Source organism: Eleutherodactylus coqui, chromosome 8 (genome assembly GCF_035609145.1).
Source record: "Eleutherodactylus coqui strain aEleCoq1 chromosome 8, aEleCoq1.hap1, whole genome shotgun sequence".
NCBI classification, from domain to species: Eukaryota; Metazoa; Chordata; class Amphibia; order Anura; family Eleutherodactylidae; genus Eleutherodactylus; species Eleutherodactylus coqui.
In genome coordinates this window covers 117,176,031-117,187,892 of record NC_089844.1, presented here as the reverse complement: position 1 = coordinate 117,187,892, position 11,862 = coordinate 117,176,031, and the positions used below count along the sequence as shown (strand labels likewise).

Sequence of the window (11,862 nt, the reverse complement as noted above, 5' to 3'; positions counted from 1 at the left end):
TTAAATTGAGTTCTATATTTAACAGGCAGCCAGTGCAGTGACCGGCACAGGGCAGAGGCATCTGAGTAGCGGCTGGACAGGAATATGAGCCTGGCTGCCGCATTAAGGATGGATTGGAGAGGGTAGAGTCTGGTGCAGGGGAGGCCGATCAGCAATGAGTTGCAATAGTCGAGCCGTGAGTGGATGAGGGCAACAATAAGCGTTTTCAGCGTGTCTATGGTGAGAAAAGAGCGGATTCTTGCGATGTTCTTGAGGTGCAGCTGACATGTTCGGGCCACTGATTGGATGTAGGGGGTAAATGAGAGATCTGAGTCGAATATGACCCCAAGGCAGCGGGCATGTTGTTTGGGAGTTATGGTGGCGCCACACACTGAGATGGAGATGTCAGGATGAGGTCGGTTGGTGGAAGGAGGAAACACCAGTAAGTCAGTTTTAGAGAGGTTTAGTTTTAGGTAGAGAGAGGACATCGTGTTAGAGACAGCAGTCAGACAGTTGGTGATGTTTTGGAGGAAAGGTGCAGAGATGTCACGGGAAGAGGTGTATAGCTGGGTGTCATCAGCATAGAGGTGGTAATGGAGGCCAAAGCTCCTGATGGTTTGTCCAACAGGGGCTGTGTAGATAGAGAAAAGGAGGGGGCCAAGGACCGATCCTTGGGGGACCCCAACAGCAAGGGGAAGAGAAGGAGAGGTAGAGCCAGCAAAGGAGACACTGAAAGAGCGGTCAGATAGGTAGGAGGAGAACCAGGAGAGAGCAGTGTCCTTTAGGCCGATGGAGCGAAGCATACCGATGAGGAGTTTGTGGTCAACAGTGTCAAATGCTGCGGAGAGGTCGATGAGGATCAGTAGGGAGTAGTCACCCCTCGATTTGGCTGATAGTAGGTCGTTTGATACCCTTGTAAGGGCAGTTTCTGTAGAGTGTTGGGGTCGGAAGCCAGACTGTAGGGGGTCGAGGAGAGAGTTCTCTGATAGATAGCTTACAAGGCGGGAGTAAACCAGCCGTTCTAGTAATTTGGAGATGAAGGGGAGGTTTGAGATGGGTCGGTAATTGGCAACGTCAGTTGCGTCAAGAGTCGGCTTCTTTAGCAGTGGGGATATGATGGCGTGTTTGAAAGAAGAGGGAAAGATGCCAGAGGCCAGAGAGAGGTTGAATATAGTGGTGAGATGGGAGATGACCACTGGGGAGAGGGATCGGAGGAGATGTGAGGGGAGAGGGTCGCTAGCGCAGTACCCTGTTGTACCACCTGTAGCTTGGATACAAGATGTGATACGAGCAGCATAGAGGCTCTAGTACTCTGTTGTACCGCCTTTAGCTTGGATACAAGATGTGATACGGGCAGGCATGTAGCCTTTAGTACCCTGTTGTACCGCCTTTAGCTTGGATATAAGAAGTGATATGGGAGGGTATGGAGGCTCTAGTATTCTGTTGTATCACCTCTAGCTTGGATACAAAATGTGATATGGAAAGGCATGGAGGCTCTAGTACCCTGTTGGTCCGCCTCTAGCTTGGATACAAGATGTGATACAGGAGGGCATGGAGGCTCTAGTACCCCATTGTACAGCTTCTAACTTGGATGCAAGATGTGATGTAGGAGGGCATGGAGACTCTAGTACCCTGTTGGGCTGCCTCTAGCTTGGATACAAGATGTGATACAGGAGGGCATGGAGACTCTAGTATTCTGTTGGGCCACCCCTATCTTGGATGCAAGATGTGATACAACTGGGCATGTAGGCTCTAGTGCCCTGCTGGACTGCCTCTAGCTTGGATGCACGATGTGATGCAGGAGGGGATGAAGGCTCTAGTACTATGATGGGCCACTCCTAGGTTTGATGCAAGATGTGATACAGATGGGCAATGCCTTTTGGAAGCCCTGGCATGAGAGGAACACATGTGGCTGCAGGATGTCCTTAAAGGGGTTGTCCCGCGAAAGCAAGTGGGGTTATACACTTCTGTATGGCCATATTAATGCACTTTGTAATGTACATTGTGCATTAATTATGAGCCATACAGAAGTTATTCACTTACCTGTTCTGTTGCTAGCGTCCTCGTCTCCATGGTGCCGTCTAATTTCAGCATCTAATCGCCCGATTAGACGCGCTTGCGCAGTCCGGTCTTCTCCCTTCCGAATGGGGCCGCTCGTGCCGGAGAGCTGCTCCTTGTAGCTCCGCCCCGTCACGTGTGCCGATTCCAGCCAATCAGGAGGCTGGAATCGGCAATGGAGCGCACAGAGCCCACGGTGCACCGTGGGAGAAGACCCGCGGTGCATCGTGGGTGAAGATCCCGGCAGCCATCTTACTAAGGTAAGTAAGAAGTCGCGGGAGCGCGGGGATTCGGGTAAGTACTGGACGTTTTGTTTTTTTTTACCCCTGCATCGGGTTTGTCTCGCGCCGAACGGGGGGGGCTATTGAAAAAAAACAAAACCCGTTTCGGCGTGGGACAACCCCTTTAACATATCGCTGAGCTGTCATTGTCCCTCATACCACTACTAGGGGTGACCGACTGTTGTATGTGGTGGACCTCTGACCATCACAACAGCAGGGGGCAGTGTGGTGCTCCACAACAAAGGCAGGATTGAGGTGCTCAACCCTAGATCTCCTGACATGAACAGTGTCCATACTGTACCTGGATTTATCACTGACAACGACCCAGTTTCATTCCGTAGCAGTCCAGTTTCATCATTCATGAGACCACTGCAAACAGAGGCAACAGTGGTTGTTAAATGGGCGCTGTGAGACCAAATGTCCTTCAGCCAAGTGCCTGGAAATGTTTCCAACAGACACAGGGGCCGTTGCTGCAATAATTATTTGAAAAGGGTTATGTAAAATATATGAGTGGAATGCAGGTACCTGTTTATACCAAAGGAGTCTCACTTATTAAATCTCATTACATCTTCAGGACTCTTCTCCAATGCTTAAAAGCACACATGAAATTTAAGCCTGTGGTATTAGGATGTACTGTAGTACACAAGGACTTCCAGATGTCACCATCCATCACTGTCCATGACGCAACCCTGAGAGCTTCATACAGTGTGGATCTCCCTGTATACAGTTACTACATATACATCAGCCTACTTACGCTGCTCCCTGTGAGTAGCATTCTCATGTGACATATAATGACATCCCAGGTCTGAGGTCAAGTCAAAGGTTGTGGACAAAGGTCAAGTTCCAACTTCACTGCCATTTCCCTGTCCAGATCTAGGGGTCAGGTGCTTCTGCTTTTCCGACGTCTGCTGCAATGTTATTATGTACTTCCGTAACAGCAGGAGATGACACCGGAATATTTTCCAGTAAGGGATTAATTTCATGCTGCGTTTGCAGTGTGCGCCATAGTCATGTGATGGAATATGTCACGTACAAGCTCCCATGTTAAAAATAACAGACAACACAGTACACTTCTTTGCTAAAACAGGCTAACTTCACACAGGCGAGTGCAATACTGGGCTGTGATTCACGGCCTGATATCACACTTGCCAACATGCGATTTCCCCGCTGATGCGAGGCGTTTTTATATCAAAACTGCCTCGCATTACTTTCAGTAAGTAGCGATCATGGAGTGTCTCCCATTGTTTTCAATGCAATGCAGGAAAAAAATTGCTCATGTGTATGACTCCATTCAAAAAAATGGGGTTCACATTCGCGCGGGATTTATGCGTCTCGCAACACAGACATCTTGCGCGATTTTCTCAGCCGTGTGAAAACTGTCTCAAAAAGAATTTAAAAAGGCATACTGACATATAACCAGGGTGATGGCACAGAGCCGAAAGCCGCATATATCGGGTGAGGAGGGGCCGCAGTACAGTCATTTCTAGGGTACGTCCATATGGGACGTAAAGTAATCTGAAATTCGGTTTAGATTTCCGGCCAAATAGGCCTGTATTACATGTGGATTTTGGTAACACTCCACTAATCATGATGTGATAGATTTAAAACTTTCAAAGCAGGTTAAAGGGGTTGTACCAAGATGCCCAAATCCTGCAGAATGTGGTGACCAGGGCAAACAGCTGATTCTGGGGGACCTGCTCTCGGCAACCATGACAATCAGCTGATTGTGCCAGGAACAGGCATGGCCAGCTATATACACTCATTGTCAAAAAATCCCTCCCCTAGAAGGAATTGTTGGAATCAAATGAAACTTTCTTTGTGTGAATGTAATGTTGATATGAGTACAGTAAGGCCTAGTGCCCATGGCCGTGACGGGCTCCGCAAGCGGAACCCGTTACGGCTCCCCACCAGAGACCCCATACTTACCTCTAGATCCGCTGCCCGACATATGAAGCGGGCGTCGGTGGGCGGGGAAGCGTTTTCACGCTATCTTCCGCTGTGCTACAGCAGAAGATAGCGTGACGGACTGCTTCTATTGACTGCAATGGAAGCCGTCCGCGCGTACGCCCGCGGCAAATAGAACATGCCGTGGGTGATTACAGGTTATTTCACGGTGCGGAATTCCACGGTGGAATTCCGCACCGTGAGCATTGCGCTATTAGGTTCAATAGAACCTAATACGGTAGCTGCAGGGCAACGCCACAGACTTCCGCCGCGTGATACGTGGCGTAAATCCGCCTGTGGGAATTATGCCTATGTGGTCTCTCGAGGGGTCCTGAGCCCAGTCACCTTGTGTGCCCTCATGCATCCACTGGTCCCAACACCTCCTAACAGTCTGGTCAGAACGGCCCAGGGGCGGACAGTTTGTCATTACACCCATCCAGCTTCTCACATACCAATAATGCGCCCCTCTCAGGCTCTGTTACCTTGGTGAAATTTCATTGTAGTCTAGTGGTCAACAAGCTCCACACAAGTGGAAGAGGTCACTACACACAAGGAGCCGCAGAGAGCCTTTTTTATAGGCCAAGGGGGAACCACTTTAAGGCCTCATGTCCACGGGGAAAATCGGGCCCGCTACGGATTCTACATGTAGAATCTGCAGCGGGTCCCTCCTGCCCCGCGGACATGAGCGCTGAAAATACAAATAAATGACAATAAACTCACCTCCCATCCGCTCCGTTTCTTCTCTTCGCGGCGGCGTCATCTTCTCTCGTCGCGGCCGGATCTTCATTCTTCGGCTCGGCGGATGTGCACGATGACGTCGGTGACGTGCCCCGCGCATGCGCCGGGCCGAAGCAAAATGATCCGGCCGCGGCTGAGAGAGGATGGCGCGGCGCCGAAGAGAAGAACCGGAGCGGGTAAGTAAAATGTGATTTTTGTGTCCCGCGGATCCGGACGGCTTCCATAGGCTTCAATAGAAGCCCGCGGGAGCCGTCCCCGCGGGAGACCCGCATGAAAATGGAGCATGGTCCAGATTTTTTCATGCTCCATTTTTTTTAAATTCACTTTTATTGACGATCCGCGGGTATTTATCTACCCGCGGGTGGTCAATGCATCCCTATGGGGTGCGGATCCGCGCGCGGGAGAAGAGTTAAAATCCGCTGCGGATTTTAATTCTTCTTTTCCCCGTGGACATGAGCCCTTAGGGCCTCAGGTGACAAGACGGTTCATCTAATCACACAACACTAATGTGTACATATCTGCCTGAGGTGTTTGAGCACTTGTGTATTTGAGCGCGCATGAGCGTAGTGTTTTTGTGGAATGAATAATGCCTATTTTTGTGGTCAACTCTGAGTCTTTTACTGTACTTTTTCCACATGCAAGGGCATGTTCATTTGCACACAGGGAAAAAATGCACGTGTTCTTTTTTCTGCGCAATTACACAGTGTGCAATACATCCTAGCGTGTTTTGCGCAGATTTACGCATCCCATTGACTTTTAGGGCATCTTTTACTGTACAAATGTGCAATAAAGTAGAGCATGTGAACAAACCCATTAAAATCAATGGGTTCTATTTACTGCTTATTGCCCGCACAAATATGTCCATGTGACACAAGCCTTGCTGCACACATCTCCATTCTGGGTCATAAAGAGGGGTCCCGAGCAGGGGACTCCACTCTATGATGTTCATATGTCCTAATGGGATGCACTGGGGTTATGTACTTGGCACAACTCCTGTTTGTCCAAAATAAAAAACACTTCTATCTTCCATAAACGGTGCCACTTTTATCCAAAGGTTTTGTATGCTATTGCAGCCCTGCCCCATTCTACTGATGCTGGGCTGCAATAATGGATAAATGGCAGTTTATTTCTCTTTTTTTTTTTTTGGAGGGCGGGGCAGGAATGACATAGAACTAGAGATGAGCGAGCATACTCGCTAAGGCAAACTACTCGAGTGAGTAGTGCCTTATTCAAGTAGTTGCCCGCTCGTCTCTAAAGATTCGGCTGCCGACACGGGTGACAGGTGAGCTGCGGCGAAATGCCGCAAAATTTCTGCGGGAGAGCCGTAGCTTCAAAACCAGCGGCATTTCGCCGCGGGTTTTGGAGCGGTTCAGCCGCCAGAATTCCGTTGCGGCTTTCTCTCCCCATAGAAAGGAGTGAGGCCGCAACAGAAAAAAAAAGAATTCACATGCTGCAGCTGTCAATGCCGCGCTGCATTACTTGCATCACCGGTTCCGCCCGGTTTTGCTGCGGCCGATTGGCGGCCCCAATTTTTGCAAAATCTCGTCCACATGACTGGCTAATCTCGGGATTAGAAGCCGCAGGCGGTTTTGCCACACAGAAATTCCACGCCGAATTTCTGTGGCAAATCCGTTCCGTTTGATCCCAGCCTTAAGCTTCCTTCACACACGGCTTTACTATCGTGTTTTTGGCTTGTAAAAACACCTGCTTTTGGGTGGGTTTTTTGCAGATATTTTTTATATGTGTTCTTTTCATCTGTTTTTCCAGTCCTATAGAAAAACCTACAGGAAAACACCTTGAAAAACACCCAACTACAGCAAGCTTTGTTTTGAAAAAAAAAACTACACAGGTGACCCAAAAAAGAAACCAAAAGTGAAAAAACAACACAAAAAACTGCAGTTTTATATTTCCTTATTATCTTACAGCTAACAACTGCCATGGCGTTAAAAAAAAGAGGGGAAAAAACGTGGCATTTTTCCTAAAACTGTTCTGGCTATATTTACACTGACGAGTGTTATATAGGTCAGAGAAAAATCCTGTATGCAGGGGTTTAGTGTTAATAAAATCAGTGTTTAACGTGCCAGCTGCAGATGTGTGCGCATGTAGCAGAGCTGTGTGAGTGCATGTAGCAGCGCTGTATGAGCTATGTGTGCATGTAGTAGAGCTGTATTAGCTGTGTGAATGTAGCAGAGCTGTATGAACTGTGTGTGTATGTAGCAGAGATGTATGAGCGGTGTGTGCATGTAGCAGAGCTGTATCAACTGTGTGTGTATGTAGCAGTGCTGTATGAGCTATGTGTGCATGTAGTAGAGCTGTATTAGCTGTGTGATTGTAGCAGAGCTGTATGAACTGTGTGTATGTAGCAGAGATGTATGATCGGTGTATGTATGTAGTAGTACTGTATTAGCTATGTGAATGTAGCAGAGCTGTATGAGTGCATGTATATGCTGTAAAGCTGTGCATGTTGCAGAGCTGTGTGTACATACAATGTGCATGCAGAAGTGCTGTGTAAAATGAGAACTCATGTGTTTGCGCCATTGTTTGAATGGACCCACTGGGTTTAATAGGAGCTGACTGCTAACCCCCTTTTCTATGCTAGCCCACCAGAGTATGACGGTAGCCCCCCCACTTTGTTAGACCCCCCCCCCCCCCCCCGAGACTTTTAATTTAGTTTTCCCTGTATTTTCTGCTGTCTACGGGCTCTCCCACGAGCGTTTTTTACGGCGCACTGTACGTCTATCTCCGGCACGTAGTACTCAACGCATTGTATACTTGCTGCGTGCCGACCCTCCCCATACACTATCTTAGCATGTATGTGTGCGTAATACGTGCCAAGATAGTGCATGCTGTTTTATTAGCGCACCATTCAGAGTCATGTAAAGGTTGGCACGGCGTGTGTAATACACGGTAGAATACGCTTGTGTCACAGACCCCTAAACCTGAGGTGCGAATTATACACGTCCACAAACGTATTTGTATTACGTGCACACGATATGCAGTGAATGGCGTCAATGACAGTCCTTTGTTCCACTAACACCTGCGTATATTTCATGCTCATATTACGCACATAAAAAAGACCGCAGCATGTTCTATTTCACCGCCCATTACGCACGTGCATTGCTGCTATGGGTGCGTTCGGAAAGAAGGGCATATGCAATTACATTGCACATGTACGGTGTTCTTTACACATTTTTCTACGACTGCATACGCTCTTCATGTGCCGGCGCACGCGAGCAAAAACGCGACACTGCGCGATTCCCTGCACAGGTTTTACAACATGGTGGTCTGAGCTTAGGCTGTGTGCATGGCCAGAGTGGTCAATGGCTGCAGCTCCTGTATAATAATGTGTATTATGTACCAGGACTGCACAGGACACTTAGCATGCAGCCATTGCCACCTCCTCAGGCAGCAGTACACAGCTCCCTCACGCCTCAGCCCGCCCGCCGGGAAGCGCGCGCCAGGGGCGGGGTTGCGGGCGCAGTAGGCGGGAACGTGGGCGGAGTCAGCAGTCAGCAGGACCCGAGCGGCAGTAGGCAGTGCCCAGCCTGTTCTGTGCTGTAGGGGTTGCGAGACCACAGGACAGGGGGCACGGATAGGCTTGTGCCCATTCATTGTGTGCCAGCTCGCTGCCTCCCAGCACCACACATCTCCACATCCTGCCTTCTTCAAGGGGATCTCCAGGCTGTGTGCGAGGTAAGAGGAAGCGATGTCGTCTTACTGCCCCTCTGCTTGGCCTTATTATACAGCCTCCTTCCATGTGTACCTGCTGGATTGTATAGTCCCAGCACGACTGCTATGATGACATATTGCATGGCCATATATGTGCAGTGATCTCTGTATTGTGCATCACCCTGTATAATGATGCATTCAGCTGCCTATAGATGGAACTATTATTTTTTGTGCGGTACAATCAGTAAGAAATATCATTTTTGGCACCAAAACAATTGCAAAATACATCCAAAAATTGTTACTGCAGCTGTGAGGGGTGCATACTCTGCAGAAGGCGGACTGTGGACTGTGGTCCCTCTGTAAACAGGTCAGTGTTGGCATTGCTGGCAGGACCACTGAGCAGATGGCAGCCAGATGTCATCATTTCTTGCACCCCAAACCTCACGATCCGTCATATTTTTATGCTACATGTGTAGTTTTGGATAATCTTCTGCCTCAGTTTGCATTGGACCCCCAGCAGCGTGCACGGGCTGCAGCAGCGGAGTGTTGTGCAGCAGCTGGCACCAGGGCTCTCCATGTTGGAGGGCACATGGTACAAGAAAACAAACAGGCAGTGGAAGGATTTGGTGGAGGGCTCCAGTTAACCCTCGCTGTACAGGAAGATTAGACAATCCAAGCGGAAGATAAATGTGCAGCGTATTTTAGGACGGATTTGCACAAGCGTATGCATATTTGCGCTCCATTTTTGCGTAATGTGCGTTGCGTATCTGCACGTTCAAAAGCGTATATCACTATACTTTTTGCACGTGTGCATTGTGCACACACAAAAAACACGCAGTGATGCTCCAGATATTGAAATGGCCACTTAGTGTAATGAGTTTAATATATGTTCTTTCCTTGCGCAAACGCACAGGAAAATAAAGCATGCTGCTTATAGTTTTGCGCAACCAAAATGCGCACGTAAGATATGCGCATTTGAACAAACCTATTGAATTCAGTGGGTTCTATTCTTTGCGTATTACACGCATAAATACTCTTGTGTGAATCTGGTTTGAAGGCTCCTTCACACGGGGGCGTATGCATACATGCGTTTGCCCGTAAGTAACGTATATTCGCATGTATTAATTTTTAACAAGCTCGACTCCCAATCCTAATTGGCGTTTTTAACGTTTTTTTACACGGAATGATTAAAAACGAGTGTTTTTTTTACCGCATATCGCACATGCCGCTTTGTGCGCAGTAGCTTTGCAATAGTTTCAACGTTGTCTTGCACAAACACAGCATGTGAATTGTGCGCACAAAAAATCGTAGCATGCACTATGTTGGCGCATATTACATGCGAATACACGCCAAGATAGTGTATGGGGGATTATCAGCATGCAGCAAGTACGCAATGTGTTGCATACTGTTGTGTGCTCCCAACCTCTTCGGGAGATACACCTGCGGCGTGCAGGAGAAGATGCTCCTGTGCAAGAGCCCTTAGATGATTAACCCTTTCCACTCCACTGTCTGACGTCTGAAGACATTATGATTTAAGGCTGTACAGCTCCGATGTTGGAAGACGTCTGTCGGGGTTCTCTTACTGTTTATTGCCAGCCTCTCTGCTGTCAAATCATATCCAACGTGTCACCTCATGCAGTACTGGCTTTAGCCAGCAGATAGTGCCGTTGTATAATGGCAGAAAAAGAGTAAGCCCCTAGGAAAACCAGAATACAAACTGGATTGGAAAAGGTTAATGTTGCAGATCCACAGTGGATTTTTCGGATCCGCCACGTCAGAAATCTGAGGCTGAGCCCTGGAATTCTGCAGTTTGGCATGCAGATCCGCATATGGATTTCGGCCTGCTCATTAGGTAAATCCACATGCAGAAACCACATCAAGAATTGACTTCCCATTAAAGTCAGTAGGATGGTAAGATGACATGGATTCCAACGCAGATCCTGACAACAAATGTGCGTTGTGAGCCAAGGAAAAAACATCATTAGAATAATGTGGCCTTATGGTGCTTCCGTGAGGGGCTCTGTATATGGGCCCGTAGCCATCTATAGGCACCACATTCTGTATCTATACACCGAGGATCCACAATATGGCTTTGCGCATGAAGAAAAATATATTTACTTTTGCAAGAGCCTGTAAATTGTTTTACACTGTGGTGACACCGTGCAGCTCTACACACCTACATATCACATGGTAGATGAAGAGAATTCTGGGAAAATTGCCAGGAAATGACTACATCACAAGTAGTTCCTACTAACTTTAATAATATCACAATAGTTGTCTGGTTTATATCATGATCTAGTAATGTCCCTGTATGCTGAAAATGTGCTATTCTAGGGTGCACTGAATTTTGCAATCCTTACGTGATCCAAAACGGGGTCTGACCCCTTGGAGCCCTCCGCCCAATCAGCAGAAGAAGAGAGCCGACTTGTCCCCTTCTTTGTTTTCACAGATACAGCAGTGCATGGTACTGCAGCCCAGTCCTGTTTTCCCCACCAATCAAATATTAAATGGGTTTTCCGAGCATTTACTATTGATGACCTATCCTTAGAATAGATCATCAATAGGTGATCAGCTGAGGTCTACCGCTCACGATCCCCGCCAATCAGATGATTCTCCGGGCTGATGTCCACATTGTTAGTCCGAGCTAGAAGTGTAATAGAAAGCATCCCTCCCATTAAAATCAATGGGAGAGATGCCTTCCATTACACTTCTCGCTGTTAATGGCGGTCAGAGCAGGAAGTGTAATAGAAAGCATCCCTCCCATTGATTTCAATGGGAGCAAAGCCTTTCTATTACACTTCCAGCTGTGATCATGATGCGGACGTTTGACTCTGCTGCAATGACAGCGTGCCAGAAGATTGGCTGATCAGCGGGAATCCCAAGCAGTAGACACATGCCAATCAGCTATTGATAATCTGTCCTTTGGATAGGTCATCAATAGTAAATGCCCAGTAAAACCCTTAAATGGCTATTATTACACCATCAATATTTGAGTACCAGAATATCCCTATTTTCACGTAAATAATCCATGCTCTCTGCTTGTTGTCAGTGGATGGAAACGTTTTTGTGTTTACATCCAAAGGCTGAAATTTGGTAGTGACCTAATGATTGTCACAATTGCAAATTTGCTTTCATTGTGTCCAGCCTAGGTAATTCTTATCAGCGTAGATTTCTCTTTTGTCCTATAATGTAT

At 47.7% G+C, this 11,862-nt stretch overlaps 1 protein-coding gene across 4 annotated transcripts in view; it reads left to right on the top strand.

Annotated features, from left to right (window-relative positions):
• The first annotated feature begins 8,502 nt into the window (after window positions 1–8,502).
• EEF2K (eukaryotic elongation factor 2 kinase) overlaps window positions 8,503–11,862 on the top strand; it is a 63,617-nt gene continuing 60,257 nt past the window's right edge. For 3 of the 4 annotated variants that reach the window (XM_066576278.1, XM_066576279.1, XM_066576277.1), the window contains exon 1: window positions 8,503–8,693. The gene's annotated coding sequence lies outside the window, so the exon portion shown is untranslated. The remainder of the gene's footprint in view (window positions 8,694–11,862) is intronic. The other variant, XM_066576280.1, reaches the window with a different exon arrangement.